Source organism: Callithrix jacchus, chromosome 2, assembly GCF_049354715.1.
Source record: "Callithrix jacchus isolate 240 chromosome 2, calJac240_pri, whole genome shotgun sequence".
NCBI classification, from domain to species: Eukaryota; Metazoa; Chordata; class Mammalia; order Primates; family Cebidae; genus Callithrix; species Callithrix jacchus.
In genome coordinates this window covers 16,702,501-16,722,311 of record NC_133503.1, presented here as the reverse complement: position 1 = coordinate 16,722,311, position 19,811 = coordinate 16,702,501, and the positions used below count along the sequence as shown (strand labels likewise).

The 19,811-nt window shown below is 46.0% G+C and overlaps 1 long non-coding RNA gene across 2 annotated transcripts in view; it reads left to right on the top strand.

Annotated features, from left to right (window-relative positions):
- Positions 1-19,811, top strand: part of LOC144580561 (uncharacterized) — a 123,412-nt gene that overhangs the window by 23,450 nt on the left and 80,151 nt on the right. Inside the window, exon 2 of one of the 2 annotated variants that reach the window (XR_013530330.1) lies at positions 9,875-9,957. The exons of the other annotated variant lie outside the window; for it this stretch is intronic. This is a non-coding gene — a long non-coding RNA (uncharacterized LOC144580561). The remainder of the gene's footprint in view (positions 1-9,874; positions 9,958-19,811) is intronic. 2 annotated transcript variants of the gene reach the window in all.

The following is a 19,811-nucleotide window of genomic DNA, read 5'->3' as shown; positions in this document are numbered from 1 at the left end:
ACCTCCATCTTCTGGGTTCAAGCGATTGCCCTGCCTCAGCCTCCTGAATAGCTGGGACTATAGGCATGCACTACCATGTCTGGCTATTTTTGTTTTATTTTAGTAGAGACGGGGTTTCACCATGGCCAGGAGGGTTTTGATCTCCTGACCTTGTGATCTGCCTGCCTTGGCCTCCCAAAGTGCTGGGATTACAGCTGTTAGACACTGTGACCGGCCTTTTTTTTTTTAAGAGGTAGGGTTTTGCAATGTTGTCTGGCTGGTCTCAAACTCCTGACCTTAAGTGATCCACTTGCCTTGGCCTCCCAAAGTGCTGTGATTATAGGCATGAGACACCCCACCTGGCCCACTGATGTATTTATCTATTTTTTCACCAATATCACACTGTTCTGATTACTATAGCTTTATAGTAAGTCTTGAAGTACCGTAGTACTTTATCAATTTCTCTGTGCAGTTCCACCACTTTTGTTTTGTTTTGTTTTGAGACAGAGTTTTGCTCTTGTTGTCTAAGCTGGAATGCAATGGTGCAATGTTAGCTCACCTCTGCCTCCCTGGTTCAAGCCATTCTCCTGCCTCAGCCTCCCAAGTAGCTGCTATTCCAGGTTCCTGCTACCACACCCAGCTAATTTTTTTTGTATTTTTAGTAGAGACAGGGTTTCTCTATATTGGTCAGGCTGGTCTTGAACTTCCAACCTCAGATGATCTGCCTGCCTTGGCCTCCCAAAGTTCTGGGATTACAGGCATGAGCCATTGTGCCTGGCCTAGTTCCATCACTTTTAACCTCATTTATTTTGATGCTATTGTTAGGTGCATACACATTAAGGATTAATTATGTGTTCTTGGAGAAATGACTCCTTTATCATTATGTAATGCTCCTCTCTCTCTCTATTTTTTTTTTGACACAGGGTCTCATTCTGTCACCTGGGCTGGAGTGCAGTGGTGTGACCACGACTCTCTGAAGTCTGGAACTCCCAGGCTCAAGTGATCCTCCAGTTTTCATTTCCTAAGTAGCTGGCCCTGCAGGTGTGCCTCATCATGCCCAGCTGATTTTTTTTTTTTTTTTTTTTTGAGATGGAGTCTTGCTCTGTCGCCCAGGCTGGAGTGCAATGGCATGATCTTGGCTGACTGCAAACTCTGCCTCCTGAGTTCAAGCGATTCTCCTGCCTCAGCCTCCCGAGTTGCTGGGATTACAGGCACAAACCACCATGCCAAGCTAATATTTGTATTTTTAGTAGAGTTGGGGTTTCACCATGTTGGTCAAGCTGGTCTCCAACTCCTGACCTCGTGATCCACCTGACTTTGCCTCCAGAAGTGCTGGGATTACAGGCGTGGGCCACCATGCTCAGTCTTTTTTTTTTTTTTTTAATTTATCGTAGAGACAGGGTCTTGCTATGTTGCTCAGGTTAATCACAAACTCCTGGACTCAAGCAATCTCCCTGCCTTGGCCTCCCAAAGTTCTCAGATTTTCGACGTGAGTGATAACACCTGGCTGTAATGTCCCTCTTAAGCTCTGATAACTTTCTTTGTTTAGTATTATCACGGTATAGCTTTCTTTGTCTCTTTATTTTATGTATTTTATATATTTATGTATTTGCGATGGCATCTTGCTCTGTCGCCAGGCTGGAGTGCAGTGGTGCCATCTTGGCTTGCTGCAACCCTCACCTCCTGGGTTCAAGTAATTCTCCTGGCTCAGCCTCCCAAAGTAGCTGGGATTACAGGTGCACACTGCCACACCTGGCTATTTTTTTGCATTTTTAAAAAAATAGAGACGGGATTTTGCCATGTCAACCAGGCTGGTTTTGAGCTCCTGACCTCAGGCAATCTGCCCACCTCGGCCTTCCAAAGTGCTGGGATTATAGGCATTAGCCAACACACCTGGCTGACTTTTTAAAAAACACCTTCTACAAAGCTTCTGGATGGCTTTTGCATTTTATTATGCCTTGCAATTTTTTCCCTGATAACTGCACATAATTTATTGAGTAAAAGGAACTGCTCTAGATAGGCCTGGAGTAAAGTGGTGGTAAGGTGTGGTAGGTAGAGAAGCTTTCTGTAATATTCCTCTGAGCAGGTCTTAATCTTTGTTTAAATAGTTATTATTATTTTTGAGACATAGTTTCACTCTGTCACCCAGGCTGGAGTGCAATGGCACGATCCCGGCTCACTGCAACCTCCCACTCCTGGGTTAAAGCAATTCTCCTGCCTCAGCCTCCTGAGTAGCTGGGATTGCAGGCATGCACCACCATGCCTGGCTAATTGTTGTATATCTGGTAGGGGCGGGGGTTTTACTATGTTGACCAGGCTGGTCTTGAATTCCTGATCTCAAGTGGTCCACCCGCCTCCGCCTCCCAAAGTGCTGGGATTATAGGCGTGAGCCACTGTGCCTGTAAATTATTATTATTTTTAAAATGATGGGGTCTCACGCTGTTGCTCAGGGTGGTCATTTTTTTTCTTTCTTTTTTTTTTTTTTTTAAGATGGGGTTTCACCATGATGGCCAGGCTGGTCTTGAACTCTTGACCTCAGGTGATCCACCCACCTTGGCCTCCCAAAGTGCTAGGATTACAGGCGTGAGCCACCTCGCCTGGCCTAGGGTGATCTTAAACTCTTGAGCTCAAGCAATCCTCCTATCTTGGCCTCCCAAAGTTCTGGCATTCTGGGCATGAGCCTCTGTGCCCATCCATATCTTAATCTTTTAGTGAGCCTGTGCCTCTGGACTGGACTTCATAAGTGCTTATTAACATCCCCAACTCACCTGCTTAGGCTGGACAGGATGGCTCCAGGGACTGGGGTTGGGTTTTTCCTTTTCTCTAGGTGGAAGGCTAGGACCAGCTGGAGTTAGATATTTTTCCTCACCCTGGTCAGGTACGCCCTGATGAAGCCCCAGCAGGTTCAGCTGTGAAGTAGTTTCTCCTGAGGGTCGAACTTGTTAAGAACAGAAAGTCTTGACTTGTCTCTCCAACCCTCCCCCCACCCCCTGCACCCCCCTGCTGCTTGAGGCATGAAGGGATTTTTTTTCTTTATTCTTTTTTTTTTTGAGATGAAGTCTCACTCTGCCACCAGGCTGGAGAGCAGTGGCGCGATCTCGGCTCACTGTAACCTCTGCCTCCCAGGTTTACATGATTCTCCTTTTCTTCCTCCATGATGTTTCCTGCCTGGAGAGGATCCATTTCTCTTTTTGAGACAGTCTTGCTCTGTCGCCCAGTCTGGAGTGTAGTGGCGCGATCTTGGCTCACTGCAACCTTAGCCTCTCGGGTTCAAGTGATTCTTCTGCCTCAGCCTCTGGAGTAGATAGGACTACAAGCATGTTCCACCACGCCCGGCTAATTTTTGTATTTTTGGTAAAGACAGGGTTTCGCCATATTGGCCAGGCTAGTCTCGAACTCCTGACCTCATGATCTGCCCACCTTGGCCTCCCAAAGTGCTGGGATTACAGGTGTGAGCCACTGCGCCCGGCCTCGTTCCTCTTTTTTATTTTTTTTGAGATGGAGTCTCACTTTGTTGCACAGGCTGGAATTCAGTGGTACGATCTCAACTCACTGCAACCTCCTCCTCCTGGGTTCAAGTGATTCTAGTGCCTCAGCCTCCAGAGTAGCTGACCACAGGTGTGTGCCACCATGCTCACCTCATTTTTTGTATTTTTAGTAGAGACGGGTTTTACCATGCTGGCCTTGAACTCCTGGCCTCAAGTGATCCGCCTACCTTGGCCTCCCAAGGTGCTGGGATTATAGGTGTCAGCCTCTGCTCCTGGCCCCCATTCAAGTGCAACCTTCAATGCCTCGTGCACTGTTGATGCTCTGTTGATCTCAGCTTGTAGTACGTCAAGGGCCACTGAGATATCCCCTGCTCCAGAGTTTATGATTTTTTATTTTTATTTTTACTGAGATGGAGTTTTGTTCTTGTTGCCCAGGCTGCAGTACAATGGCACAATCTCAGCTCACTACAGCCTTCACCTCCCAGGTTCAAGCAATTCTCAGCCTCCTGAGTAGCTGGGATTACAGGCGCAGAGCACTGCACTGGCTACTTTTGCGTTTATAGCAGAGACAGGGTTTCACCATGTTTGTCAGGCTGGTCTTGAACTCCTGACCTCAGGTTATCCGCCTGCCTCGGCCTCCCAAAGTGCTGGATTACAGGCGTGAGCCACCGTGCCCAGCCAAGTTCACAGTTTTGAATTAGACCAAGACTCATCCAAAAGGTAGAGCCAATATCAGGGTGAGGTATCGAACCTCCCCCATGTTAATATTTCATACTGTTATGCTTTGCCCTGAAGAACTGCCTTGAAGCCAGGAGTTGGTGTTAGGACTGCAGAGAAAATATTTTTCTATTACAGTCTCCATCTGATAAAAGAGAAGGTCATTCTTTGCACACTGACCTCAGAGGATGATGCAGTCTCATGAGGACACATTTAATAAATGAATGAGGAATTCTTGCTGCAGCTCTGTGGACTGTGATATCAACATCTCTAGTTCATCCCTGGCCTACTTGCTCTTCCTCCATCAATCAAAAAATTCTTTTTTGCTCCTAATAACATAAGACAAAGCTTTCAATTTAAATCAGCTTAAAAACCAGCAGCCCAAATGGATATTCCCTGCTATCTTAATTGTATCAAAGTTCCATTGTATTCCCAAACACCAAAGAAATAGGTACAAGGCTATGAAAGCTATCTGAGCCGTAAACGACTTTTTGTTTGTTTCTGTCGGGTTTTGTTTTAATCTAAGAGGTTGGACTCAGTGAGTGCTGTTGCTGCTTGGCTCTAGAGCACCGCGATTCTGCAATTCTGTGTTGCTATGGGGATGAGATGATGTGATTCAAATGCACAGCATGTTCTGTTGCTAAGGTAATTACAGGCATCCTCAACCTTTTGATCAGGGCTGGCTTTGCCACAGATTTTAGCCATGGATAAACCGAGCATGAGGTCTCAGGTGCGGAGAGAGAAGGAAAAACAAGCTTTGTGTGGAAAGTTTTAGAGGAAGTTTGTCATTCATTTTCTTTATTTTTGAGATGGAGTCTCACTCTGTTGCCCAGACTGGAGTAAAATCCAGTGATCTTGGCTCACTGCAACCTGACTCCTGGGTTCAAGCAATTCTCCTGCCTCGGCCTCCCAAGTAGCTGGGATGAACAGCATTCACCACCATGCCCAACTAATTTTTTTATTTTTAGTTTCATCATGTTGGCCAGGCTGGTCTTGAACTCCTGACCTCAGGTGATCCACCTGCCTCAGCCTCCCAAGATACAGGGATTACAGGCCTAAGCCACTGTGCCTGGCCAGAGGAAATAAAAAAAAAAAAAGAAAGAAAGAAAATATACTTGCTGCTTGATCTGGGTGACCTCATGGTGACAGCCAGCAAAGTGGACAGCATGATTACTGTGTCTTCAGGGAAGTGGCCAGTGACTGCTCTTTCACAGGGGCCTGATGGTCTGGTGGATAGATGGCTTGCCTGTAGCCACTGGTCGGCAGAGAGACCCAGAATGTTTTGGTGCTCTGGGAAGTGTCAGAACCTTTCACATTTGCAGTCCAAGGGGGAAGAGGATTGAGTAAAAAGAGATATGAGGGAAATTTCTGGGACTATCCTGATTGGGTTTCAGTTACATGGGTGTCTAAACCCATCAAACTGCATACTTATGTTCTCTGTGTTCACATACAATGTACATTTCATCAATAAAAGCAATCCTTTGGCTCTTTTAGGATAAGGGAGGTGGCTGATGAGGATATAAGTGGGAATGTGAGGCACTGATAAATATGAGACTGGAGTTTTATTTATTTACTTATTAATTGTTGAGATGGAGTTTCGCTTTTGTTGCCCAGGCTGGAGTGCAGTGGCGCGATCTCCACTCATTGCAACCTTCGCCTCCTTGGTTCAGGCGATTCTCCTGCCTCAGCCTCTTGAGTAGCTGGGATTACAGGTGTCTGCCATCATGCCTGGCTAATTTTTTTGTGTGTATTTTTAGTAGAGACGAGGTTTCTCCATGTTGGCCAGGCTGGTCTCAAACTCCTGACCCCAGGAGATCCACCTGCCTCAGCCTCCCAAAGTGCTGGAATTACAGGCATGAGGTACGCCTGGCCTATTTATTTACTATATTTTGTTTGTTTGTTTTAAGAGAGATGGAGTGTTGCTCTGTCACCAGGCTGGAGTGCAGTGGTATGATCTTGGCTCACTGCAACTTCCACCTCCCAGGTTCAAGTGATTCTCCTGCCTCAGCCTCCTGAATAGCTGGGACTACAGGCACACACCACCACACCCAGCTAATTTTTGTATTTTTAGTAGAGATGGGGTTTTAGGATGGTCTTGATCTCCTGACCTCGTAATCTGTCCACCTCAGCCTCCCAAGGTGCTGGGATTACCAACGTGAGCCACCGCACCCAGCTATTTACTTACTGTTTTGACAGGGTCTCACTCTGTTGCATAGGCTGGAATGCAGTGGTACAATTCTAGCTCACCGCAGTTTTGAACTCATGGTTTGGAGGAGTTTGCTCAAGCAATCCTCCCACCTCAGCCTCCCAAGGAGCTGGGACTACAGGCATACATCACCATGACTGACTGATTTTTTAATTTTTTGTAGAGATGGGGTGTCCCTATGTTGTACAGGTGGGTCTGGAACTCCTGGCCTCAGGTGATCCTCCCATCTCAGCCTCCCAAAGTGCTGGGATTGCAGGTGTGAGCCACAGCACCTGGCCAAGACTGTAGTTTTAAATTACGGTAGTCTCCCCGCTTATTAACAGTTTCAGTTACCTGAGGTCAATCGCAGTCCAAAAATACTAAATGGAGAAAAGAAAAAGCAATCCTGGACGGGGAGAAAGTAGCCATGAAGAACCACAGGAGAGCAGCCCTCTCCTGTCTCTGGACAAGACTGTCTCATGGTTGAGAGTTTTCTCAGCATTTGCTACAATGTGCGTTCCCTGCTTTTTGGGGGCAGGGCATGAAGCTTGGGCTTGGGTTTCATGTACACCACCCTGCAGGAGCCTCTCAGGATGCCTGTGCCGGCCTCGCCCTCCTTTGCCCTCAGTCCAGGCCATCTGAGTTTCTTGTCCTCCTTCCTTCCAGGACTGGGTCACAGAGCATAGCATTGTGTCCAGAGAGCATAGCATTGGAGTAGGAGTTTGGGAAGCAGAGTTCTATTCCCTACATGATATGGTTAGAGTTTGGGTCCTCACCCAGAATCTCCTCTTGAATTGCAATCCCCATAATCTCCACATGTCAAGGGCAGGAACAGGTGGAGGTAAAGCAGGATCACCGAGGTGGCTTTCCTCATGTTGTTCTTGTGATAGTGAGCGAGTCTCACGAGATCTGATGGTCTTATAAGCATCTGGCATTTCGCCTGCTTGCACTCACTCCATCCTGCTGCTCTATGAAGAAGGTACCTGCTTCTCCTTAGCCTTACGCCATGATTGTAAGTTTTCTGCGGCCTCCCCAGCAATGCGGAACTGTGAGTCAATTAAACCTCTTTCCTTCATGAATTACTCAGTATCAGGTTTTTTTTTTTTTTCTTTTTGAGACAGTCTCACTTTGTCACCCTGGCTGGAGTGCAGTGGCGTGATCTCGGCTCAACTGCAACCTCTGCCTCCAGGGTTCAAGTGATTCTCCTGCCTCAGCGTCGATGGTAGCTGGGGTTACAGGCACCTGCCACCATGCCTGGCTAATTTTTGTATTTGTAGTAGAGACAGGGTTTCACCAAGTTAGCCAGGCTGGTCTTGAACTCCTGACCTCAGGTGATCTGCCCAACTTGGCTTCCCAAAGTGCTGGGATTACAGGAGTGAGCCACCGCGCCCAGCCTCGGTGTTTCTTTATAGCAGCACGAGAACAGACTAATACACTACCTGGTCACTGACTCACTGCACATTGGCTAAACTCTCTGAGCTACAGTTTCCTCAGGTACAGGACAGGGTTAGTTGCTCTCAGGGCTACCATGAGGGGACAAAGTTCACTGGAGTTGTCCTGTATACAAAGGTGAAATAGGTGCTCTGCAGAAGAGACAGGAGGCTGCCTTATGATGAAAAAAAAAAGTGAAAAGCAAAACATTGGCAGCCACCAAGCAGTCAGGAGCCTCTGTGGCTTCTGTTTTTGGGGGAATCAAGAAATACATCTTGGGCTGGGTGCAGTGGCTCACACTTGTAATCCCAGCACTTTGAGAGGCTGAAGTGGGAAGATCACCCGGGGTCAGGAGTTGGAGACCAGCCTGACCATCATGGAGAAAACCCCACCTCTACTAAAAATATAAAATTAGCCAGGCGTGGTGACACATGCCTGTAATCCCAGCAACTCGGGAGGCTGAGGCAGGAGAATCACTTGAACCTGGGAGGCAGAGATTGCAGTGAGCTGGGAATCACACCATTGCAGTCTAGCCTGGGCAACAAGAATGAAACTCTATCTCAATCAATCAATCAACCAATAAATGCATGCATCTTGGTGGCTCACACCTGCAGTTCTAGCACTTTGGGAGGCTGAGGCAGGAGGATTGCTTAAAGCCCAGAGTTCAAGACCAGCCTGGCCAACATAGTGAAACCCTGTCTTCACAAAGGATACAAAAATTAGCCAGGCATGGTGGTGTGTGCCTGTAGTCCCAATTACTTGGGAGGCTGAGGTGGGTGGATCTCTTTAGTTCAGGAAGTTGAGGCTGCAGTGAGCTGTGGCTGTGCCACTGCACTCCAGCCTAAGTGACAGAGTGAGACCCTGCCTCTTAAAAAAAAAGTGAAAAGGAAAACATTGTAACACAAAAATGTATTATTTATATGTAGTATATAATATGTATTATAGGCCCAGTGCAATGGCTTATGCTTGTAATCCCAGCACTTTGGGAGCTGAGGTGCTCAGAACACTTGAGGTAAAGAGCTTGAGACCAGCCTGGCCAACATGGTGAAACCCCTTCTCTACTAAAAATACAAAAAAATGAGCCAGGCATGGTGACACATGTATGTAATCCTAGCTACTTGGGAGGCTGAGGTGGAAGGATCACTTGAACCCAGGAAGTGGAGGCTGCAGTGAGCCGAGATGGCCACACTGCATTCCAGCCTGGGTGACAGAGTGAGACTGTCTCAAAAAAAGTATTATCTGTTACATATTATATATAATATGAAATATATGTGTATAATACAAACTAATATGAAAATATATTTTTATATAAAACATATTACATAATTTATAATATATATTTATATATTATATATTTATATATAATACAAACTGTATAATATAAATATATTTTATATATACAATTTATGAATTATTTTATACATAAAATATATTTTGTAATTTTTATATAAAAATAGTTTTATATTTATGTATTATGACATAAAATATCTTTATAGTTATATAAAAATATGTTTGTTATATACCTTATATTACATACAAAATATATCTAATTTTTTTTTTTTTGAGATGGAGTCTCACTCTGCTGCCCAGGCTGGAGTACAATGGTGCAATCTCAGCCCACTGCAACCTCTGCCTTCTGGGTTCAAGCAATTCTTCTGCCTCAGCCTCCTGAGTAGCTGGGATTACAGGCACGTACCACCATACACAGCTAATTTTTGTATTTTTAGCAGAGATGGCATTTCACCATGTTGGCCAGGCTGGTCTCAAACTCCTGACCTCGTGACCCTCTGGCCTTGGCCTCCCAAAGCGCTGGGATTACAGGCATGAACCACCACGCCCTGCCAAAATGTATCTATTTTCTATTACATATATAATAAATATATAATATATAATTATATAAGAAATATATGTTATATATACATATTTTTATATTTTACATACAAATATATGTAGTACATACATATATTCATTTTATATACATAATATGAAAGTATAGAGACAGTGTCAAGCATCTTCTCAGTACACAGCCCCTGATAAAATGCAACTTTTCCTGTTGCTATTTTTGTCCCAGCAGAGACCTGGAAACAGGATGGCACAGAAGACACGTACAAGACAGTGCAGTTAAAACAGAAAGCACGTTAATTAGAAAGAAGTTCGGTGAGCTCTTGTTTAGATAATAGGAGCCACATTCACCAGTGATGTGTTCCTTCACTCTGTTGTGATTCTTATATTCCTTCTCCCTCTCTTCCATTCTTCCTCCCTCCCTCTGTTTGTATTGTATTTGTAGAAGGAAGTGTAGAATTGCTCACAGCCTGGATTTTGCAGACTGTATGATTGTGGTATCATTTGACATATTTTTCTGGTGCCCTTGTATGTCCTGTAATTTGTTAGTTAGATCACAAGAGGCTTAGACTCAAGTTCTTTTTTTTTCTCTTTCACGATTACTCGTAGGTGATGTCATGTACAGCAGTACAGATGCACAGGATGTCTGGTTTTCTTATTTTTTTTCAAAATGATGTCAGCAGTCACTGATGACCATTGCCTGAGGGTGTTCTTTTTTTCTTTTTTTTGAGATGGAATCTCACTCTGTCGCCCAGGTGGGAGTATAGTGGCACAATCTTGGCTCACTGCAGCCTCCACCTCCCAAGTTCAAGTGATTCTCCTGCTTCAGTCTCCCAAGTAGCTGGGACTACAGGCACATGCCACCACACTTCGCTAATTTTCTGTATTTTTAGTAGAGATGGGGTTTGTCCATGTTGGCTAGGATGGTCTCGATCTCTTGACCACCATGCCCAGCCCCAAAAGCTTTTATAAAAAATTCCAGGCCAGTTGTGGTAGCTCACACCTATAATCCCAGTACTTTGGGAGGTCAAGGCAGGCAGATCATGAGGTCAGGAGCTCGAGACTGGCCTGGCCAACATGGTGAAACCCTGTGTCTACTAAAAATACAAAAGTTAGCCAGGCATGGTGGTGCATGCCTGTAATCCCAGCTACTTGGGAGGCTGAGGCAGGAGAATTGCTTGAACATGGGAGGCAGAGGTTGCAGTGAGCCAGGATTGCACCACTACACTCCAGCCAGGGTGACAGAGCAAGACTCTGTCTTGAAAAGAAAATTCCTCTCATGTCTGTAGCTGTTTGAGTAACTTCTCTTATCTGTAAAGCTGTCTACATAACTCCCTTTCATCTATGTAGTTGTGGGTATGTCTCTAGGCAAGCACAAAGCGCTGCCTGTCTTGTTTGTATAATTGTGGGTTTGTTTTAGGTAAGACCCCCTCCTCCCTGTGCAACTTTCCACAGAGCCCACCATGTACATATCTGAAAAGGGGAGGGAACTTTTTCCTGGGAGCTTGCTAATTACACAAAGAATAAAAGACTTTTGGCCAGGCATGTTAGCTCACGCCTGTAATCCCAGCATTTTGGGAAACTGAAGTGGGTGGATTGCTTGAGGTCCAGAGTTCAAGACCAGCCTGGCCAACATGGCCAAACCCATCTCTACTAAAAATAAAAAAAAAAAAAAAAATTGGCCAGGCATCATGGCATGTACCTGTAACTCTGGTTACTATGGAGGTTGTGGCAAGAGAATCACTTGAACCCAGAAAGTGGAGATTGCAGTGAACTGAGATTGTATCATTGCACTCCAGCCTGGGCAAGAGTGAGACTGTGAAAAAAAAGTATTTTTTTGTTTTGCTTTGTTTTGTTTTGTTTTGTTTGTTTTTGAAATGGTGTTTCACTCTTGTTCAAGCGAACCTCTTGCCCCTAGCCTCCCATGTAGCTGAAATTACAGGTAGGCACCACCATACCCAGCTAATTTTGTATTTTTAGTAGAAACTGTGTTTCTTCATGTTGGTCAGGCTGGTCTCGAACTCCCGACCACAGGTGATCTGCCCTCCTTGGCCTCACAAAGTGCTGGAATTATAGACGTGAGCCACCACACCCAGCCAAAAAAAAAGTTTTGAGAGCCAAGAGTACCTGTAGTCCCAGCTACTCAGGTGACTGAGGCAGGAGAATGACTTGAGCCCAGATGTTCAAGGCTAGCCTGGGCAACATAGTGAGACCCCTTCACTAAAAAAATAATGGGCAAAGGAGTTGAGAAAAAAATATTTTCATAATTTTCCTCATGAATTTTGAACAATTTTTTTAAGCTTATGCCTCAGTATTTTATTACTTTTTTTTTTTTTTTTTAAGAGACGGGGTTTCACCGTGCTAGCCAGGATGGTCTCAATCTCCTGACCTTATGATCCACTGTCTTTGGCCTCCCAAAATGCTAGGATTACAAGTGTGAGCCACCACACCCGGCCCAGTATTTTATTACTTATTTTATGCTTTTTTTTTTTTTTAATAGAGGGATTCTTAGCTGGGCATGGTGGCTCATGCCTATAAGGCAAGCACTGTGGGAGGCTGGGGCAGGTGGATTGCCTGAGCTTGGGAGTTTGAGACCAGGCTGACCAACATAGAGAAACCCCATCTCTACTAAAAATACAAAATCAGCTGGATATGGTAGCACGTGCCTATAGTCCCACCTACTTGGGAGGCTAAGACAGGAGAATTGCTTGAACCCAGGAGGCAGAGGTGTGGTGAGCTGAGATGGAGCCATTGCACTCCAGCCTGGGCAATAAGAGCAAAATTCTGTCTCAAAAAAAAAAAAGCTTAGTTGGCTCACAGTTCTGCAGGCTATACAGGAAGCATGGCTGTGGAGACCTCAGGAAACTTCTGATCATGGCAGAAGGGGAAGGGGAAACAGGCACGTCTTACATGGCCAGAGCAGGAGGAAGACCGAGAAAGATGGGGCATGCTACACACTTTTCAACAACCAGATCTTGTGATAACTCACTATCACGAGTACACCATGAAAGGAGAAACCTAACCCCATCATTCAGTCACCTCCCACCAGACCCACCTCCAACACTGGGGATTATAATTTAACATGAGATTTGGGCGGGACACAGACCCAAACCATATCACCCTCATACCCAAGCCTGCCATACTCAAGTCCTGCAGTTGGCCTTGGGGAACTGTGAATACGAAAAGTTGGGCCTTTGTATATTCGAGTTTCACATCCCTCAAACACTGTATTTTCCTTCTGAGTATGGTTGAAAAAAAAGCTGCATATAAGTGAACCTTCGAAGTTCAAACCCATGGTGTTTGAAGGTCTAGGTAGTGTATTTTTCTCCCACTGATCTAAAATGCAAATTTATACAGGAATCTTGAAAAATTAAAGTAATAGACATAAAAGGAACTGAGTTAAAAACATATCTTGGTAGCCAGACACAGTGGCTCACGCCTGTAATCCCAGCACTTTGGGAGGCCGAGGTGGGCAGATCACCTGAGGCCAGGCGTTTGAGACCAGCCTGACTAACATAGTAAAACCCTGTCTCTACTAAAATTGCAAAAATTAACCAGGTGTGGGGGTGCATGCCTGTAATCCCAGCTACTCAGGAGGCTGAGGCAGGAGAATCATTTGAACCTGGGAGGCAGAGGTTGCGGTGAGCCAAGATCATGCCATTGGACTCCAGCCTGGGTGACAAGAGTGAGACTCCATCTCATGATGTAAAACCACACAAAAGGAGCCGACTAATAAGCTGGTTGTAGTAAATAGATTCTGCAGAAAAATAATGACAGTTAAGTCTGGGCATGGTGAGTCATGCCTATAATCCCAGCATCTTGGGAGGCCAAGGCGGGCACATCACTAGGCCAGGAGTTCAAGACCAGCCTGGCCAACATAGTGAAATCCCATCTCTACTAAAAATACAAAAATTAGCTGGGCATGGTGGCACACGCCTGTAGTCCCAGCCACTTGAGAGGCTGAGGCAGGAGAATCACTGAACCTGAGAAGCAGAGGTTGTGGTGAGCCAAGATCATGCCATTGCACTCTAGCCTGGACAACAGAGCAAGACTCTGTGTCAAAAAACAAAAAACAGAAAACCTGACCATCTGTAGCAATAGACCAAGAGGGCATGCAAAGACTACTTATTCAGAGCGTGTCATAGCAAGGAAGTCGGTCACCCTCACATGCATTTTGACAAAGACTCCCAAGTGCCCATAGAGTTTGATCCAATCAGGGGAATCTCTAATGTCACTGGTTATTCCAAGCTGGCAGCCAGGTTGAAGACAAACATAGGAGGTGGGCATGGTGGCTCATGTCTGTAATCCCAGCATTTTGGGAAGCCGAGGCAAGCATAAAGTCAGGCGTTCAAGGCCATCCTGGCTACCACAGTGAAACCTCTTCTCTACTAAAAATATAAAAAATTAGCCAGCGTGGTGTGATCCTGGCCTGTAATCCCAGCTACTCGGGAAGCTGAGGCAGGATAATCACTTACATCCAGGAGGCGGAGGTTGTAGTGAGCCAAGATCACACCATTGCAGTCCAGCCTGGGTGATAGGGCAAGACTGCCTCTAAAAAGCAAATAAATTCAGCAAGAGACATTAAGTTTCAGAGCGCACAGCTGAAACTGCTTTCTGTGTTATTTTTAATTTATTTTTATTTTTATTTATTTTTTGGAGACAGAGTCTCACTTTGTCACCCAGGCTGGAATGCAGTGGCGCCATCTCGGCTCACTTGCAACCTCTGCCTCCCTGGTTCAAGTGATTCTCCTGCCTCAGCCTCCTGAGTAGCTGGGATTACAGGCTTGCGCCACCACACCTGTCTAATTTTCTATGTTGAGTAGAGACAGGGTTTCACCATGTTGGTCAGGCTGGTCTCCAACTCCTGACCTCAGGTGATCTACCCACCTTGGCCTCCCAAAGTGCTGGGATTACAGGCATAAGCCACTGTGCCTGGCCCAGAATTTTTATTTATAGATATATGTTTACAAACTCATTACAGGTGTTATAGTTTGTAGTCAATGTGTACAAACAAGAAACAGGCCAGTCACAGTGACTCAGGCTTGTAATCTCAACACTGTGGGAGATAGAGGCGGGAGGATCATTTGAGGCCAGGAGTTCGAGACTAGCCTGAGCAACAAAGCAGAACCCTGACTATGCAAAGGGCACACACACACACGAGCTACCATGCCTGGCCTTTGTTGTTCTTCTGAGACAGGGTTTTGCACTGTCACCCAGGCTTGAGTGCATTGGTGCAGTCATAGCTCACTGCAGCCTCCAAGTCCTGAGTTCAAGCGATGCTCTTGCCTCAGCCTCCCAATGTGCTGGGATCTCAGGCATGAGCCACAATGCCTAGCCTGAAACCAAACTTTCTTATCCCAATCACAGACCCTTATCAAGTCTAGCCGAGTCCTCTATGGCCTCCTAAGCATCCCTCATAAGTGATGCTTCGGAACGTCAAGTCTTCCTGCATGGAGAGCTCACCCACTGTGGGGCATATTTTTCCCATGTGAAAAGTATAGTTATGGGAAGCTTCTTTTTTAAAGCAACAGGATTGGAGGTGCTCTCTGGGGTGTCCTATTACCAAGCAGCATGTTGAAACCCTTGTAGTGCTCAGGGAGTACAGGTGACATTCGCCGTCACCTTAACTTCATCTTGAACCCCCACAGGGTGTCCAGCACCCAGGTTCCCTCAGGCTCCTTCTCTGTCTCCTCCTTGGGCTCCTCCATAGATTCGTCCGACCACTCCCTCTTCATGTTCCAGTAAAGGAACTTACTCGGGGTGCCGGGATCTACCCAAGGGATTGAGTAAAGAAAGCAGGCCACCGTGTAATTAATGATTCTGCAGTTGATCACCTTAGACCCCGACCCAAAACCCCAAACTGCTCTCCATCCTCCCCAGCCCCACAGGCGGTTGGCTTCTCCCTTGCTGAACCCCATGTGCCTCTCCTCCTCCCCATTCTTCCATTTCTCCTCAGAATGCTTCCTCATTTCCTTCCCTGGTCCCTGGCTCTCTGAGTCCTTCCTTTTTTTTTTTTTTTAAGACAGAGTCATGCTTTGTCACCCAAGCTGGAGTGTAGTGGTGCCTTCTTAGCTCACTGCAACCTTCATCTCCTGGGTTCCAGTGATTCTCCTGCCTCAGTCTCCCAAGTAGCTCGGCTTACAGGTGCCCGCCATAACACCTAGATCATTTTTGTACTTTTTGTAGAGACGGGGTTTCAATATGTTGGCCAGGCTGTCTCAAACTCCTGTTTTTAAGTGATCCGCCTGCCTCAGCCTCCCAGCGTGCTGGGATTACAGGTGTGAGCCACTGGGCCTGGCCTGAGTCCCTCCTTTCTTCCCACACACCCTTCTCAGGAGCTTCTTCCTGACTTGTGGGCTCTTCCTTTTTTTTGAAACAGGGTCTCAGTCTTTCACTCAGACTGGAGTGCCTTGGCACGATCTCGGCTCACTGCAACCTCCACCTCCCAGGCTCAAGCGATTCTCATACTTGCGAGGCGGAGGTAGGAGAATTGCTTGGACCTGGGAGGCGGAGGTTGCAGTGAGCCAAGATTGTGCCACTGCATTCCAGCCTGGTGACAGAGTGAGAATCCATCTCAAAATAAATAAATAAAAATAAAAAAGAATGTCTATTTGGTAGATCGACTGTGAGGAAATGCACGCAGAATGGCATACAGTAGGTGCCAAATAAGCAATGGGCTGATACTATGCAGTGTTGGGGCAGTGGCCTCTGTACCTATGCCCAGGGGAGCTGTCCTTTCAGTAGCAGCAGGTCTCAGTGTGTTTCCTCCTTGACTGAAAAGCTGAGTTGACAAATGTGCAGGGAGAAGTAGGAAGTGAGATTTGCCTGGAAACCCCAGCAGTGCAGAAACACATCTTCAGGTTCATCCACGCACAGCCCACCCTTCCAGGCTTATCCCAAGTGCCAGGCCTCTCAGACTTCAGGAATGAGCAGGGGATGGCCCCACAGGTACTGCACCTTTGCACACCTCTCCCCAGCCAGACTGCAAGCCCCTCAGAGCAGGAATGGGCTGGGGCTGTTCAAACCCTCTTGTGTCCCACAAGGGACCAGCATGGTCTGGCGTGTCGTGGGCGTCCCTGCCTTGTCCACTACCCACACCTGGTTAGTTGCTTTATTGATGTATTCCAAAACCTTGTTGAGGCCAGGCATGATGGCTCATGCCTGTAGTCCCAGCACCTTTGGAGGCTGAATTGGAAGATTGCTGGAGCCCAGGAATTCAAGACCAACCTGGGTGACATGGTGAATCCTTATCGCTACAAAAAAAAAAAAAAATGCAAAAAATTAGCTGGGCATGGTAGCACAGACCCATAGTCCCAGCTCTGTGGAAGGCTGAGGTTGGAGGATTGCTTGAGCCCAGGAGTGTAAGACCAGTCTGGGCAACATAGCAAGACTCTGTCTCTACAAAAAAATAAAAAATTAGTCAGGTGTGGTGGCTCATATCTGTAGTCCAAGCTACTTTGGAGGCTGAGATGGGAGGATAACCTGAGCCTAAGAGATCGAAGTCACAGTGAGCCATGATGGTGCCACTGCATTCAAGCCTGGGTGACAGAGGGAAACCTTGTCTCGGGAAAAAAAAATGAGTGGGGCTAGATGGATGACCAGAAACCACAGGTGTCCATGACAGGACAGGACCAGTCTCAGAGGTTGCAGCACATAGGTGGGGTTCCTCAGGATGAATAGGAGTTTTCCAGGGCAAGGGAAGGACATTTCTGAAGAATGAGGGCATTCTGGGGTGAAGTGCAGGGACCAGAACAGGATCTGGTGAGGCTGTAACACAGGCCAGGCATGGAGAGGATCCTGAGCCTGGTCCCGATGGGCCTTGGCGCACCCAACCACTGTCCCATGGGCTCTATGGCACCATTAAGGGCTTTTAAATTGAGAGTACCATAATTTGGGCTCCAGAGGGAAGGAAATAAAGGGACAGAAGTGACTTTTGAGGCTGCCATCACAGTTATCAAGGGAGTAGCTCTCTGGGATTCCAAGGGCAGGGTGGAGCTGCAGGTGCCTCATGGGGTGAGGGCTTCCCTTCACCTCCTGGACTATGGGAGTTACCTGTGGACATCAGGCCCCTAGACCCACAAACCCTTCAAAGTGCTCTCTTATGCAATGAGATCAAAATAAGGAAATTTAGGTTGGGTGCTGTGGCTTACGCCTGTAGTCCCAAAACGTTGGGACACCAGCCTGGCCAAGATGGTGAAACCCCATCTCTACTAAAAATACAAAATTAGCCGGCCTTGGTGGTGCCTGCCTGAAATCCCACCTACTTGAGAGGCTGAAGCAGGAGAATTGCTTGAACCTGGGAGATGAAGATTACAGTGAGCCAAGATGCACTCCAGCCTGCTGGGTGACAGAGTGAGACTCCATCTCAAAAAAAAAAAAAAAAAAAAAATTAGCTTTAGAAAGGAAAGAAATTCTGGCACACGTGGCAGCCTGGATGGACCACGAGGACGTTCATTATGCTAAGTGAAATCAGCCACAAAGGGACAAATACTGTATGATTCCACTTACCGAGGTCACTTGAGGAGTCAAATCCAGAAACAGGAAGGGGAGTGGTGGCTGCCAGAGGCGGGTGGGGACGGGTAGGGAATGGGGCATTAGTGTTTAATATGGACAGGGTTTCAGTTTTGCAAGATGAAAAGAGTTCTGGAGATGGATGGTGGTGACAGTGGTGTAAGAAGGTGAATGTACTTAATGACAGAAAACTGTATGCTTAAAAATGGTTAAGTATATTTGATGTGTGTTTTATCACAATGAAAAAATTATTCTAAAAATACCTAGCTGGAAATGGTAGCATAGGTCGGTCATTTATTAACTGTGAGAGGAATTGGTGGGGAAGAAAGGAAATCTGACATTGATGCAAAAGTGTGATCAAATTGCCTTAGCCTGTTCACACTGCTCTTAGAAAATGCCATCGTGCTATTCAGCCATAAAAAGACTGAGAGTCTGTCATTTGCAGCATCGTAGATGGAACTGGAGATCATTCTGTTAAGTGAAATAAGCCAGGCACAGGAAGCCAAACACTGCATGTTCTCACTTATTTGTGGGATCTGAAAATCAAAGCAGTTGTGGCAGGTGTGGTGGCTGATGCCTGGAATCTCAGTCAGCATTTTGGGAGGCCGAGGCCAGCAGATGATGAGGTCCGGAGGTTGAGACCATGCTGGCCAGCGTGGTGAAACCCCATCTCCACGAACAAAATAATTAGCCAGGCATGGTGGCACGTGCCTGGAATCCCAGCTACCTGGGATGCTGAGGCAAGAGAATCGCTTGAACCAGGGAGGCCAAGGTTGCAGTGAGCCAAGATCATGTCACTGCACTCCAGCCTAGGCAACAGAGTGAGACTCCATCTCAGAAAAACCCCAAAACCCAAAACAATTGAACTCATGGACATAGAGAGTAGATCATTACCAGAGGTTGGGAAAGGTAGTGGGTAGGTGGGGAGGAGGTCAGGATGGTTAATGGGTACCCAAAAACCGAGTGAATAAGTAAGGCCTGATGTTTGGTGGTACAGTAGGGTGACTATAGTTGATAATAATTTAATTATATGTGTGTGTGTGTGTGTGTGTGTGTATATAGAGAGAGAGACAGCAGGGTGACTATAGTTGATGATAATTATGTGTGTGTGTGTGTGTGTGTATATATATAGAGAGAGACAGCAGGGTGACTATAGTTGATGATAATTTAATTATATGTGTGTGTGTGTTTATATATATATATATAGAGAGAGAGAGCAGGGTGACTATAGTTGATGATAATTTAATTATATGTGTGTGTGTGTGTGTGTGTGTGTAGAGAGAGAGAGCAGGGTGACTATAGTTGATAATAATTCAATTATATGAGAGTGTGTGTGTGTGTGTATATATATAGAGAGACAGCAGGGTGACTATAGTTGATAATTTAATTATATGTGTGTGTGTGTGTGTGTGTGTATAGAGAGAGACAGCAGGGTGACTATAGTTGATGATAATTGTGTGTGTGTGTGTGTGTGTGTATATGTATATAGAGAGAGACAGCAGGGTGACTATAGTTGATGATAATTTAATTATGTGTGTGTGTGTGTATACAGAGAGAGAGACAGCAGGGTGACTATAGTTGATGATAATTTAATTATATGTGTGTGTGTGTTTATATATATATATATAGAGAGAGAGAGCAGGGTGACTATAGTTGAT